At 38.9% G+C, this 15,645-nt stretch overlaps 1 protein-coding gene across 1 annotated transcript in view; it reads left to right on the top strand.

Annotated features, from left to right (window-relative positions):
• The window catches only part of slc8a4b (solute carrier family 8 member 4b), a 64,398-nt gene continuing 48,753 nt past the window's right edge, over positions 1 to 15,645 (top strand). Inside the window, exons 1-2 of the mRNA XM_057344919.1 lie at positions 1 to 479; positions 923 to 1,129. The gene's annotated coding sequence lies outside the window, so the exon portion shown is untranslated. The remainder of the gene's footprint in view (positions 480 to 922; positions 1,130 to 15,645) is intronic.

Genomic DNA, 15,645 nt, shown 5'->3' with positions numbered 1-15,645 from the left:
TGCTGATGCGAGTAGCTGCTCTCCATTCTGACTCTCACATCCTGAGCGACGACACCCGCTGTCATCCGCTCCTCTTATTCTCTTCATTGAACTTTGAACAGCGCGTTCATACACTATTAAATGGCATGACGTCAGTGGAGACATGACAACATCACAAGTCTCGTTTACCACTCACGAGAGGGATTTGGCAAAATGCTACGAAGACGTGAACGTAGACAATAGATCAGTTTGATCAAAAGGCACAGAGGGTTTGAGGAGATTATAATTCTCAAGATCAAATCAGTGCCAAACGGGATTTGACGGGATAACGATCATTGAGAGCGAAGTGGTGGATGAAGACCATGTACAGATATTTGTCTCTACACCAGCACTGGGAGAAACCTTTATTACAAGACTTGGAGAAGACTGCTTGAAATTTATTACCCACAATATTCAACAAGAAAACGAGTGTCATCTAAGCCCTACTTTGAATTGTGAAGGTCAGTTGTCAACTTAAACTTAAATCTATCAAGTAATGTTTTACATTGATCAATGGTCTTTATAAATGGTTACGAGGGGCAATACGAAATTTAAACTCGATTTTTGGGAACATTAGCATTAAATTAACGATGAGTTGTCATAGCTGCTGGACATTTATGCGCGCGCAAGACACGGTGTGCGAGTTTGGTAAATTTGTTTGCTTGTTAAACGTGCTTGCATAGCCTAATATGACAGTGTTTGCTGAAATGTGTGACACGTTAAATGTACACGATAAATCTTAATACAACTAACGTTAATGTAAAAGGCGCATGGTGACATATTCATTCAGCGTGGTGCACAACTTGTCCAAGGCGCGTGAGCCACTCTGCGTAGACAGCAGCGAAGTGAACGTCTTCAACCTGCATGAGTATTAGGGTGATTAAGTTGTTTATTTGCGTTGCAGTGTTGTCATACACGCTCACCTCGTACAGAGAGCTTGTGGTCTGACAGAAAACTTGGCGAATTCACCGACAGTGCTCGTCCCCGCTGGGGAAACGGATCCGAGATATGACCGATTAACGCCATCGACAAACAACAAAACACCAGCAAAACAGCACCAACCCCTGCGAGCGAGCGACCACCTGTTTCCAGCCGACACAGTGATAGGAAGGTAAGAGCTTTAGTTTATTGTAGTGTAAAAACAATACTTGACGGAATGCATACGTCTCTTAGATGTTTCTACGGTTGAATATTGCTCAACAGTTTGTGCAACCGCTATGAAACGCCAAATAAACGTGCTGATAACGTGACGGATGCGATGCCATAGATGGCAACGCATTACAAATAAAGGCATTTCGATTTCAAATAGGCAACTCCATGTGCTCCATTTTTCACATGTAGAGTCTCAGTCTCAATCGATCACCTCTACTCTCTCTCTCTACGTAGATTATGCGCACACATTTGAACCTGTGTTACGCAATTAGTGATGCTGGTCATGATGTAGTTAGATGAACACAACCTGCGTGCGGAGCAAATCCATTTTAGATGACAGATCATATGGAAAAACAACAACATGGGTTTGTTTCATGTCTCATTTCTACAAAACCTGATTGTATGATGTGGCCCATACTGTTAATGTATTAAGAATGAAAATAGAACATAATTGCTGTATCATTATTACAACAGTCTCACTTAAGAAAGTGTCATTAGTCATAGACAATCGTCCAGTTATGCTAGATAAAATTACCAGTACTAAGCTGTCAACAACTCACAAGTAAAATAAATTTGTCAGACACCTACCTGATTGATGAGTTGAATCAGGTGTTTTATATAGGGAGAGATCTAAAACATTCTGGAAGGTGTACCCCGAGGACCAGGGTTGGGAAACACTGCTTTAGACTACATTGGCGGTACACAGATTTTTGTTCAAAATGAGAATCCCCTAGGGTTGGCAAGGGGAAAGATGGGGTAGCCCCCCAGCTAAAATTTCAAGCTACAACCATGTGTTTTAAGTTTCTCAATTAATTTCTTTGCCAGGAAACATGTCTTATTTGACCTCCGGGATTAGTGGTTGGAGTGAGCGAGGTAATTAAAATAGATGGGTTGAGGAAATTGAGATTTCTAAGAGGAGCTAACATTATGAACTCACTTGTCAAAACTAACACTGTCTTTAGTCTTTTTCCTATCACCTATTTCTGCAAGGAGAGTCAGAAGGTTAGGTGTGGTAGCATGTGTTGAATGTTATGTTTATAATAGAAACAGGAAGCTTATTAAATGCTCTTGTAAGGTGGTAATGTCACATTATAATGCATATAAAATTGAAATGTGTTCTGTTCTGTATGTGGCATATTAACAAATCTAACAAAACAGGCGATTTTCCTAAACTGGATTGACTAAACTGCATTAAACAAACTCCATTTAGTGTGTATAATTGTGTGTATATAGACTATTTTGGAGATATTTACAGTATTAGAGTATAAACTAAGCCTAGATCAGTACTAATAGTTTCAAAATCGTTTTTTATAAGGACTAAAGTATCATTTATTGGAGTATACAATGTATTCCATATGTGACCCTAAACCATAAAACCAGTCATAAGGGTAATTTTTTAAAATTGAGATCTATACACCATAAGCTTTCCATTGATGTATGGTTTGTTAGTATAGGACAATATTTGGCAGAGATACAACTATTTAGAAATCTGGAGGCTGATGTGCAAAAAAAATCTAAATATTGAGAATATCGCCTTTTAAGTTGTCCATCAGGCACAGCAGGCCGTTGCTAAGAAGAAACAGGTTTGTTTTAATGCTCTTGCTCTCTATTGGCTTACCGCTGCAATGACGTTGTGGAGTGTAAATTCTAAGCTTTACATAGATACCAAACTTGAGTGGTTAATTCCCAAAGAGCGGGCAGTAGCGAGCGAAGTTTGTAGGTGTGTTTCCGGCCATTTTTGTTCACGATTTTGCATCCACTCACAAAAATAATTTTGATATATATATTTACGGTAGGAAGTTTACAAAATATCTTCATGGAACATAATCTTTACCTAATGTCCTAATGATTTTTGGCATAAAAGAAAAATCGATAATTTTGACCCATACAATGTATTGTTGGCTATTGCTACAAATATACCTATGCTACTTATGACTGGTTTTGTGGTCCAGTGTTGTACTTTATATGTTGTATGGCAGTGGACTATTCTTGTGAGTCTAGAGTTGTTTGGGAAACTCTTGTCTAGACTTAATCCCCCATTGAATTACTATTGATCATTCAGTCCAAAATCTAAAATTTGCATCTTATGAATTTGTGCCAGTGCCATCATGGAAATGAGTTGTGGATGATAAAAACAAACTTTTGAGCGTGAATGTTTGTTACATCAAAAAGACTTCCCATATTTGGCAATTGTAAATGTAAAGTGTAGTGTTAACATTTGTTATTAAAGGGGTCATATGTAAAATTGCACAAATGAAAGTGTGGGAACAAAAGATGCATTCTATCTAAAAGCGAATGCTCAACCAGACTTGCCTGAAACGCCTGGTGTAACCACACCCCGGTGAATCTACGTAACTTCGTAACATGATTTGACTAAGACCGCCCAAATCTTCACGTAGTTAAGGTGGGCGTAATTGTAAATCTCATTGTATCGCCTGTCAGTACAATTGCTTTGGAACCTGATGTTCCGAATATGATCAGAGGCGTTACATTTCCGTGAAATGCTTGCAGCATTTGACCAATCACTACGCACTGGTTAACTGGCCAATCATAGCACACCTCGCTTTTCAGAGCGATGAGCTTTGTAAAAAAATTAGCACGTTTCAGAGAGGCGGGGCAAAGAGGAGATACAAACATGCGCGGTATGTGGAAAATACAACATTTTTTAAACTTTAAATGGTGTATACACATTGCGTTACATCTAAAACAAACAATAATATTCGTTTTAGCCGTGCAATATGACTCCTTTAATGTCTTGTGTGGATGCAGAATTCATTGCCAAGACTTTTGTCTCCGTGGATTTGTGAGTGTTTTGTGCTTTGACTTGGTTCAACTTTATATTGATCACACACTAATGTTGATAAGATAGATTGATAAGTTTATCTGGGCATCACCTGGGGTCTCATTTATAAAACTGTGCGTAGGATCCTTACTAAAAGTGTACGTGCGCCCGAAAACCAAAAATAGCGTACGCCAAAAAATATTCAGATTTATAAAACCGTGCGTACGCACACCTGTAAGCAATATTCACTTTATAAATCACAGATCACCTGCAAGTGTGCGTACGAGAATCAGCCTCATATCCGGCCCTGTACACGCCCATTTTTACCCATAAATAGTCAATGCAAAGCACCTCATGAATGCTGATTCGTATATTAATAAGCCTGGCATCCAATCCGCTTGTTAAGTCTGATGTCACGCACCATAATGGACGTATAGCGTTTCCGGGTCCAACCGCTATTAGATGCCATAGAAAAATAACAAAAAATGATGTAAAACTGCAGAAAACACCCGATTCCATCCTTTACGAAAATCACAAATGGCCACCCATGAGATTCACTGAGATTTCCAAATTAATTATTTTATAATTATGAATCATAATTATTATTATAATTATATTAATGCCAAAGAAGGTCTCTGCAGCATTTATATGTTTACAGCATTTAGACTGATCATTAATTAGTGGTGTCCTTCACCTGAGATAAAATTTGAAGACATAATTGTAAAAGAGAAATGTTTCTTCATTCCGGTTTTGTTATGAACATAGTTAGGAGGACTGATAACGAGAACATAAAGAGAAACGATTTTGCAAGAGCTTAATGGCTGAATTTTCAGACTTTGACATTCGATGATTATGCACAGTATTTAAGGAAAATATATTTAGTATTTATTTACACTGTGTTCTGCAGTTATCATATTTGATGCTGTCCCTATTCAGTCAGATCATCTCCTCCTCATGCGCTCATAGTGTGATGGTGAGACAGCGCTGATTAAATATTTAGATTTAATTTTTATTTAAGATTTGAGTTGGATTTTACAAGAAGGTGCATGAAACAATTATCGCTCAATACAAGCACAAATAACTGCAGATTTAATCTTCGTGATAATGTGGATCTTTAACGGATATGAGGTCAAATTAAATGTGTGTGAGGCATTAATGCTTATAATCGTTTTTATCAATCTTAGTTTCTGCAATCTAAGTACACTAACACACCATTTGTGTTGCCCCTTGTCTCCAGAATGTCTCCAGCATCTGCTGATTGTGATGCTGACGGAGATTTTACAGCAGCACACAGCGCTAACCAACACTTTTGATTAAGCTTCCATTTTAAAACCGAGATCTCCCATCTGTCAGTCTCATAAATGCATATACCCGACTACTCTTTTAATAATTGCACTACGTTGGACAGCGCACATACATGTCAATGTATGTTTTTTCATGGGAAATATGTTAGTTGAGTGTTGCATACTGTATATCTGCAAAATGTTCACAAAATATTCCCGGACGGATATCAATTAGCAGTGGGTTTCCCAAACTGTAAAAATGAGCAAACTTTAAAATAATCTTGACTTATTAATATTTAGTAGTTTAGGTGAGTGAGAGGTTCTGGAAGATAACTTGGAATGTCAGCATGACCTATTTCATATTTATAAGGTAAACCATCACTGTGCAGCAACGTCACACACAGTCCACAGCAGCCACATCGTCTATTATTTATTTTGAATATAAATGTAAAAGATGTTTATCAGATGTTTATCTTGGCATAAGTCTGAAATATGCCTGAAGTACTACACTCTAAAAATTGTTGCGTTAAAACAACACATTTTGAACACAAAGTGTGTTGTTTTAACACAACCATTTTTGAACACATCTTTGTGCTGTTTCTTGGGACAACACATTTTGTTACTTTTAACACAACTTGTGTTGTCCCTTTCTTTTATTCCACACAAAATGTGGTAAAATAACACATCATGTGTTAAATGGTATAAGAAAAACAATGTGTTAATATTAAAGGTCCAGTGTATGAAATTTAGCAGCAGTGAGGTTGCTCACTCCACCGCTCCCCCCTCCATTTTGAAGCACAACGGTGACTGACACGGGACTAAGATGTCGTCACGTTTTCGCTTCTTTGCTGAAGGAGATAACATGCTTACGAAACACGCTCTGTAGAGCAGTTTGTCCGTTTAGGCCTACTGTAGAAACATGCCGAATTCAATGTAAGGTGTATGTAGATAGAAATAGCTCATTCTAAGCTAATAAAAACATAACGCTTCATTATGTAAGGTCTTTATTCACCTCTGAAGACAGTTCGGTATGTTATATTGCATTTATGTCAATAGATCCTCCAAACAATTACACATTGGACCTTTAAACACATCCTTTTTAAGAGTGTATCTAGCAACGAAAAGGATTAATAAGCACATTCTGATTACATCATGTTATCACATATGCAAACACATGCTGAAATACATAATCTATTTTAATCATGAGACGGTAAATGAAAAAGCTATTAACAAAATCTAAAAGTAGTCATGAGCTCATTCAGAAACCAGCGGGGAAGGAAAGAAGCCTCAGTTTCCAAACTCTGTCACTAGATTAACTTTGAAAACTTTTCAAAGTTTATCTCTGCTCCAAAAAAACCCTCAGAGCTCTGTGAAGTCTTTCTGTAAAATAAAATCGCTGGAATTGTCTTCACTGTTGGATGGATCCTAAGGTTCCTGCAGCACTGAGGCACAGCAACCCCTCGCCATGCTGAGCATCGTCAGCCACACAGCCAGTGTGACATTAGCAAACAGTAGGAGGATAAACTTCACTCATACACACACACACACACACATATTCACGCACACATACACACACATGGATTACAAAGTGGCACCTAACCAAGAGAGATTTGAATCCCTGCTGTTTCATGTGGTTGTCTGCACGCTGAGTTAGAGTGCCAGAGTCACCGATTGTGTCAAAAGATAATGTCCTCAAGAGGACAGAGGCTACGAGACCCATCAAATGACCTGCAATGCCTTCAATAGCCATCTCCACAACTCCCTTTATAAAGATTGCATATTGCTTATTTTTCTGTGTAAATAAGTACACACCCTATTAAATAGTAAACCCTATTCGCACTGTTTTGTTTCCGTCTGAGTGACAGACATTTTTATATTCATCTTACAGCATCTGGATTCAATCTAAAGGTCTTGTTTTATTATGTTGAATAAAATCTGCAGGTGTGACAGATAGCATCTGGCGGCATGGAAGTATTTACATGAAGCAGAAAACACATCTAGAAAAGCTCTGCTGCTGACAAATGTTCTTGAAAAATTCCTACTATATACAGTATACTTGCACGGTCTCAGTGGTCCGTGTGTTGCCGTTGTTTAAGAGTTGTCAGAGAGATGTATGTCTTCGATTCGAAACCTGTTCCTCTCAAGTGTGCGAGAGTGGCATCTTACATCAAGTGCCTGTGAGAGAAATCCAAAAAAAGGCATCTTAGCCTTGCTGTTTTACCCAACCCATTTTCTCACCGTCTAACACCGCCTTATAATACATTTCTTTCTGACACCTCTCAGTCTCTCTCTTCTGCTTTTACATTTGATGTTTTTTATCACGTTTTATAAGATGACATGTGAGAGACCTTCTGCCCTCATCATATAATCAGAGATCATCCTTTACTCCATTCACCCCTCCACCATCCATCATCTGTCATATAATAACCTCCCGCATGAGACGGACACAAATGATCTAAAGAGACAAACCATTGACTGATTTATTATCATATGCAAAAACTCACTATAAAAATGCACTCAGTATTTTTTTGTTGCACAGCAAACGGTGGACATTCTGGACATGTGGCAGAATTTCCTGCATCACAAAAAAGCAATACAATCATTTTCTTTCTTTAGATATGAATTTTTTGTTTGTTTTATGTCACATTGGGCAGAAAGTCTCATGGGAAATTTTGTTAAAGTGCCCTATTCTTTTTTTAAGCAGTACCACAAATTGCATTTCTCTATTTTTTCCTCTTTTCTTTCTCTTTCACTTCTCTTTAGTCTTTCCAGAGGTTGTTTTGATGCAGTTGTTAATTATTAAGGCTTGCTATTAAGGCTTGATTTTTTCGCCTCAGCATACTTGTGTACTCGTGTGCAGTGTCAGTCTTATTGGGCATTGTGATGTCAGAGGTTATGTAAATCTTAGAAGCAGATGTAGCATGGTGAACATCCACTGTGTATGTTGTGGATGACGCTGTTTTTTTGCTTGTTTTACTCCTGGCATTCTATATTTAAAGGGGCCATTTCATGAAAATCTGACTTTTTCCATGTTTAAGTGCTATAATTGGGTCTCTGGTGCATCTGCCAACTCAGAAAACGTGAAAAATGACAACCCAGTAACTTTGTTTATGTGAGCCTATATCTGCAAGGCTGTGAGAAAACGAGCCATTCAGATTTCGCTCCCTTTCTAGGTTTCCGTTCTTATTATAATATTACTGCCCCCCTTTTCTAAACGTGTCCACCCATGGCGCTGCCGCCATTTTTGTTTTCACAAGCGACATACGTGAATTAGTTCCGATACTATGTGCAAAAGTAAGCAAAGCATGATAACTGTTCTGTTGTTGGCTGCACAGACCAACAGAACACTGTTCCCAGTCTCACAGGAGACAAGAGAGCAATGGATTTAATTTGTTTTCAATGGAAATCCTCCAGACTGAACGAGGCAAAGCTGCAGATAAAGACATTGTAAGTACCGGTATTTTTTAAGTAAGACCTCAGGGACCTGTGGCAACTTAAAAGTAGAGAAAGTGTCACTGTGACACGTTTGTCTGTTCACTCATAGAAAGCAATGTGTATGGCTTGTAAGCACGCGACGGGATTGTCCTGTGTAACATTACTTTCACTTAGAGTGTTTGTCTTGAGTACTTTCACTTATAGAAAGCAGTGTTTTAATTTAAATATGCGACCGGTTTGTAATGTGTACTTTCACATATAGATAACGTGTTGCGTTTATTAGGGGTCCGTTCGCTTATAGACATACCTGTCAACACTCCTGTTTTTCGCACCCATCTCCCACCACCCTCCCGTTTTTTTATTTCACCTGTGAAACACCGGGACGCGATCGCGGGTCTCACTCCCGAAAGTGGTCGTTACCGGACCAACTGGGACCAAAGTGTCTTCGCGAATGGCTTGGGGAAACAAGTATGCTCATAGAGTATGCTTATAGAAAACAATGCATTTGGTGTTCAAAGACGAGACACAGGCTACTTTTACTTATAAAAAGCAGTGTGTATGGTTTGTAAATACTATCGGTTTCTCATGTGTGCTTTCGCATATAGAAAACGTGACGCCTTTGTTAGGAGTCTGTTTGCTTTTAGAAAACAATGTGTTTGGTGTTTAAAAACGAGACACAGCGTATCTCATTTGCTTTATGTGACCCTTCTTGTTTTGTCGTTTGAAGTAGTGATGTTACGTGCGTGAACGAATCGTTCTTTTTGAACGAATCTTTCAAGTGAACGAATCGTTCACGAAAGGCAATGACTCATATTTCTCGATCACTGAAATCTCTCCCTCGAGCACAGAAGCGTCTTGGCTTAAAAGAGTGTCTAAAGCACGAGCCAATGGCGTTCGAGTGTGAGCTTTGACAGAGCATATGATTGGATGAATGTGCTGAACGAATACGCCCTTCACTGAACGAACGAGCCCGTGTTTGGGTCGGAACGAGAGAGATCTCATTCGTACACGAACGAAAGGAGTCAAAGGACCCGCTGATTCTCGTTCATGAACGATCAGTCATCTCGTTCGTGAGTGAACAAAAGGACCCGCTGATTCTCGTTCGTGAACAACATGAACGAGCTGTTACTTCTCACTTGTGAACGAAAGATGAGGTCTCTTGTTCAACAAGTACAGAAACGGACATCATGTAAATATCCTTACGAAAATAATAAAATAATGCAAGCTGATGGTTAAATGTAACAAAGAGAAATTAACATAGTCATTTTTTGGAAAATGTCAAGCCCTGTCTCAGTTATTGTAATGCAAGCACATGTGTTTTGTGTGCATTTTGTATCATTTATTGTTCTTTAAAATAAAAACAACTTCATTGCGTTTAATTCATGTCATGCACTTCTCTAAAAACTGTAAAACAAAAAAGTATTGGTTAGCTCTCATTCGCGTCACGTCAGCAAATAGCATTCCAGTTCCGGATGTGAAGGGACATGTAATTGGTTAGATCTTCCACTGAACGAATACGCCCACACTGACCAAGTCGCTGTTGAGTCTGAACGAGAGAGATAGATCTCGTTCGTGAACGTATTGAACGAACTGGTACATGTCGTTCATGAACGAAATGAACGAGAGTGTACACTGTAGGTCGGTCAGTTAGCATGTGAGTCTCGTTCAACAATCAGCAGAAAGCGGATGCAAAGCGCAGTTACAGGTAGGCTACTGCACGCTTGTTTATTTAAAATACATAAACTTCACATTTAACATAATCCCAGACTTATGAATGTGTAAATGACTAAACAATTAACTTTTTAATTATGCATAAAAACCCTGTGCGTTGGTCATCTGAACCACATATTTAGACTTATTTTATTTATTTAATGAGTAGATCAGAGACACACATTTTAATAAAGCCTGTAATCAGTTTATACATCCATTAATACGTTCGTTGACATAACGCAACTCTTTTTCGCCACCTGCTGGCACATTATAGAAATGGTCAGTGAACGAATCATTTTGGTGAACGAACTGAAGAAGAACGAATCACTCAAATGAATCATAATTCCCATCACTAGTTGGAAGCACAGCCACAGTCTCTGCTGAAAAGGGGGCGGAGACTAGCAGCTCATTTGCACTTAAAGAGACACACACTAAAACAGCGCGCATGCAAAACTGGGCAATTAGAGCATGGTATAATAAGAGATCTGTGGTGTATTTTGAGCTGAAACTTCACAGACACATTCTGTGGACCCCTATGGTTTATATTACATCTGTGTAAGAGTAGAAAAAATCTCTCCTTTAAATCTTTTTAAATCTTTTTCACTCAGTTCAGAGATTCAGGACAAATAGTAGAGAAAATATAAAATAACTAATTCACAAAGTCAACAGTAGAGAGAATATAGAATAACTATTCACGAAGTGAACAATTTTACCAATTATTTTATTTGTTAATGCAGGTGTGTAGTTTTAGTATTTTTGGTATATTTCATGAAATAGGTTAAAGAGGGAGTGTGTTTGCTCATGGACAGTTATGGTTACAGATGCAAACACTTGACAAAAATAATAATTATAAATATTGGCCTGTAGGCCTACATGCAGTGACAAACAAAATCCTTCTCCAAGCCTCATTTAATAGCTCATAAAACCTACTTAATATTGAAGTATCACTCTTATGAGAACTGACACAGAATAAAAGCTGGAAAGGTGGGTTTTAAAGGGATACGTCACCCAAAAATGAAAATTCTGTCAGCATTTACTCACCTATGAGTTGTTCCAAATGTGTATTAGGGCTGGGCGATGTGTTCAAATTTTTTTTACAATAATCGACTTTAAAATCATCACGATATCCGATAATATCAGGTGTGTTTGATTTCATGCAACGTTGCGCAGACGATCGGCGTACTGATGTCATACGCCGATCAATCTGCGGATGCAGACCAGGAGGGAATTCGTTCAGGACCCGCCAAGTGCCAAACAAAGACACACGCAGGCACGCGTGCACGCACACACACACACACACACACACACACACACACACACACACACACGCACGCACGCACAAACCAGCGTTGCAGTGACTTCTTTCATCAGGTAAAGCACGTAGATAAACCATAGGTTTTATGCAGTAGAAAAATGTTGCCGGTACAGCCCTGCTAGCGTGAGGTTTTGCTTTGCCGACACAGCTCGTCTTTCTCTTGGTCTATCTGTTCAGTGACCAGCAGAAAACAGCAGCACATTCAACTGACCGAACAAAACAGCGTTTCCAGAATTCCGTCACTGTTACTGACTGCCTGGGCATATGGACATGAATGTTCACGCTAAAGCCTACATCGCATGATAATGTTATAACGCGTATTTTTACATTATTATCGATTATCTTCTGGTACCTGTCTGTTGAAATCGACATCGGGATATTTGTGAGACATTTGACATTTATGCATTTGGCAGACGCTTTTATCCAAAGTGACTTACATTGCATTATACTATACATTTGTTTCTAAGTATGTGCAATCCCTGTGATCGAACCCATGACCTTGGTGTTGCTAGCGCCATGCTCTTACCACTGAGCCACAGGAAAGACATCTGCGATATACGATAACATCGTAATGTGTATAAATTTCTTTGTTCTGATGAACACAGAAATATATTTGGAATAATGCTTATAACCAAACAGATATTGACACCCATTGACTCCCATAGTAGGAAAATTTACTTTTTTTTTAAGTAAATTTTCCTACTATGGGAGTCAATGGGTGTCAATATCTGTTTGGTTATAAGCATTATTCCAAATATATTTCTGTGTTCATCAGAACAAAGAAATTTATACACATTACGATGTTATCGTATATCGCAGATGTCTTTCCTGTGGCTCAGTGGTATGAGCATGGTGCTAGCAACACCAAGGTCATGGGTTCGATCACAGGGATTGCACATACTTAGAAACAAATGTATAGTATAATAGACACATTTGGAACAACTCGAAGGTGAGTAAATGATGACAGAATTTTCATTTTTGGGTGAAGTATCCCTTTAATAACAATACAGACATCCATCAATAGGATGTACTGTGACATCAATAAAATAGGCCTGATCATCAATTGAAAAACATGGCAGTACTGCTAGTGCTGACAATAATATAGAAGGACATCAGGTTGAGGAATGATATGGTTGTGCATGTGAATGTCATGGTTATGGTGAAATGCAGCATATCAAATGAAAAATCTGAAGTCAATCAAATCTGGAGTATCGGTTGAATAAATACAGCGATTATTTACTCCTAGGCAGTAACAGATCGACCCCTTAAGCTCTCCCAGGAGCAAATGGAAATGTCAGTGGAATTTGTATAAAATAATGACTGTGTGAGAGCAGAACGTTAAGCTGTGTTTTGTGGTTGCTGTTGTGAGAATGATTTACTGCGTTAGGTCACCAGTCATTTCATTTTCAATATGTGCACTTTTTTCTTCTGTAGAAGATAACCTGAGTTTCGGATAGGTGGTGTTTAGGGACGGAGAGTGAGAGAGTAATAGTTTGTATGCTCCTTTGAAGGGCACTAGAAAGCCATAACCTTTACCTTTCTGTAGCAAATTAATCAAGAAAACAGCAAAGGCTATAAACTGCTGGCATCTCGGAGCTGTCTGACCGCCTCCAGCTGCTAATTGATGAGCTGGTATCCATGTGGAAGTTTGGCCATTAGTAATCTCTTGTGAGCCAAGACACTAAGAATGTGGCGCATACACCTCATCAGTCAGAGGAGTGCAGAACTACTGCGGTTCAGAGGTGAGCTTCTTCTGTAAATACTGTCCAGAGTTACTGGTTTTTTAGAAGATTACTTCAAAAGCTGAAATTATGCCCGGGGAGCCTTTGGGCATGTTTATTTTTTCTCAATTTGGCACCAATTCTCATAACCTCTTGTTCTATTATATTGCTATCATCATTTTGATTTTTACACCTCATCTTTTTAGCTCACCCTCACTTTACTTCTTCAACTGTCTCTTGTCTATCATTCCTAATGAGTGGACCTGTCAGGATCGTGTGGCTGAAGAACCCAGATGCAGGCAGGCAGTGACGGGGTTAACAAAACAAGACTTGACTCCAACACAACGGAGACAAAACAAAAACCCTTGATGGGGGACAAACACAATAACCAAAAATGCTTTTCAAAAAAAGATAAAGAAAAACTTCCCACTATGGGGCAAAACAGAAACTAAGGCTAAAGAATAAACCAAACTTACAGACAAAGCAAGAACTCGGGGAACAGGAAGACAAAGCGCACGAAACACAGCACAAGGTACAGGGTTTGACATACACAGTACAATCCACGAGCACAGGACAAAGAAACACGAGGGCATTTATAGGAAAGACAAATGACGGATAATGAGCGAGGGCAGGTGGGAAACATTAGACACGGAAGGGAAGCAATACATGAAACGAGAGGGGCGGGGCCAATGACGAGACACGAGAAAACACATGAGAAGTAAAAACAAACAACTCATGACTTTCTCACATAAAACCTAAGGGCTCTGTCCCGATCCTGCCACACAACTAGAAATTCATAAGCAAGAAGGTAGGACAGTGACAGGACCACTGTGTCTTACAGTGAAAAAGCTCATTGATTTAAAGGAACAGTTCACCAAAAAATTACTACCATAGTAGAAAATTTGCTTTATAAATTTCTTTGTTCTATTGAACACGAAAAAAGATATTTTGCAGGAAAGCAAACAGTTCTGGGGCACTTTTGACAACCATTGTAATATTTCTTACTATTGTCAAAGGTGGCCAAAAACTGTTTGGTTACAAGCATTCTTCCAAATATCTTTCTCTGTGTTCATCAAAACCAAGAAATACAGATTTGGAACAACTCGAGGTTGAGTACTAAATGTACTAGATGACAGAATTTTTCTTTTGGGGTGAACTCTCCCTTTAAACATTCACATGTTCAACATTCCTAATCTACAGTAGCTGATGGTAGTAGTTGCATACTAAACTGCATTTGCCCTTCTTACACACGTAAGCGTAAGTATAACATACACAATACACATTAGCATTTTTTATATTGCATGTTGCATATTGGGTGTTTTCCAATTTGTTGAAAGTTGCTTCATAGTATTATCCAATCTCTAAAACTAAAGCTAGTCTAAGGTCTAAAGCCTGCACTTGTATCTCCTTCAGGAAATGGAGATCTAGTTATAATATCGTCTACAAATCCAGTCACAAATCCCTCACCTCTCTCATAGTGATGCTGTGCGGCGAAATTTACAAGCACAATGGTTAATCAATCTTGTAATATGCCTTCAGGGCTGTTCTTGCTCCTGCCATTAGCTGGACCCATAAGACTGGGACCGATCAATTCTCTTATCGGCTGCGAACGGCTCACCCAGTCGCAAGAATAATGAGCTTGCAGCTGTAGTGGCTAAAGCATTCGCTGGATGACTGATCCCAATGCAATCTCTGAGATTTTTTTAAAACTGTAGTGTTAAAAGTCATCTTATTATCATTTTTCTAGAAAACAGTCTACGATTAATGTGGAATATCAGATTCAGAATATAAATATTCAGTTAGCAAGAAAAAGGCAGAAACCCAGCTGCTTGTGCTGGTATGCATTGAAACACATTTATACAATATCTATAGACTTTTGTCTAGTTAAAGTCATAGTTCGCCCAAAAAGGGGTAGGCGGACCTAAAGCACGTGCGCACCCATTGCCAACAAAACACAGACATAAGACTCAGTTTCACTTACCGCTCCATCTATCAGTTTCAAACGATCTCCAAATCCATCGTTATATCCACCGTTTATATAACATGCATCCAAATGCAGTGAACAAACAAACACAGCTGAACTTCGTGAACGTAGTGCACTCTCTCTCCTGCACACAAGTGAAAGTGACGTGTGCACATGCTCCTTCTCCTGCTCCCCTTGGTTGATGCGTGGGCATGCTTTTCCGGGAGAATTGTCCAATAAGGGACTAAGAAAAATTGTTACGAAAC

The sequence above is a fragment of the Triplophysa rosa genome, linkage group LG1 (genome assembly GCF_024868665.1).
Source record: "Triplophysa rosa linkage group LG1, Trosa_1v2, whole genome shotgun sequence".
Lineage (NCBI taxonomy): Eukaryota > Metazoa > Chordata > Actinopteri > Cypriniformes > Nemacheilidae > Triplophysa > Triplophysa rosa.
Note: the sequence above shows the minus strand (reverse complement) of the source record. Positions and strands in the feature narration are given on the sequence as shown.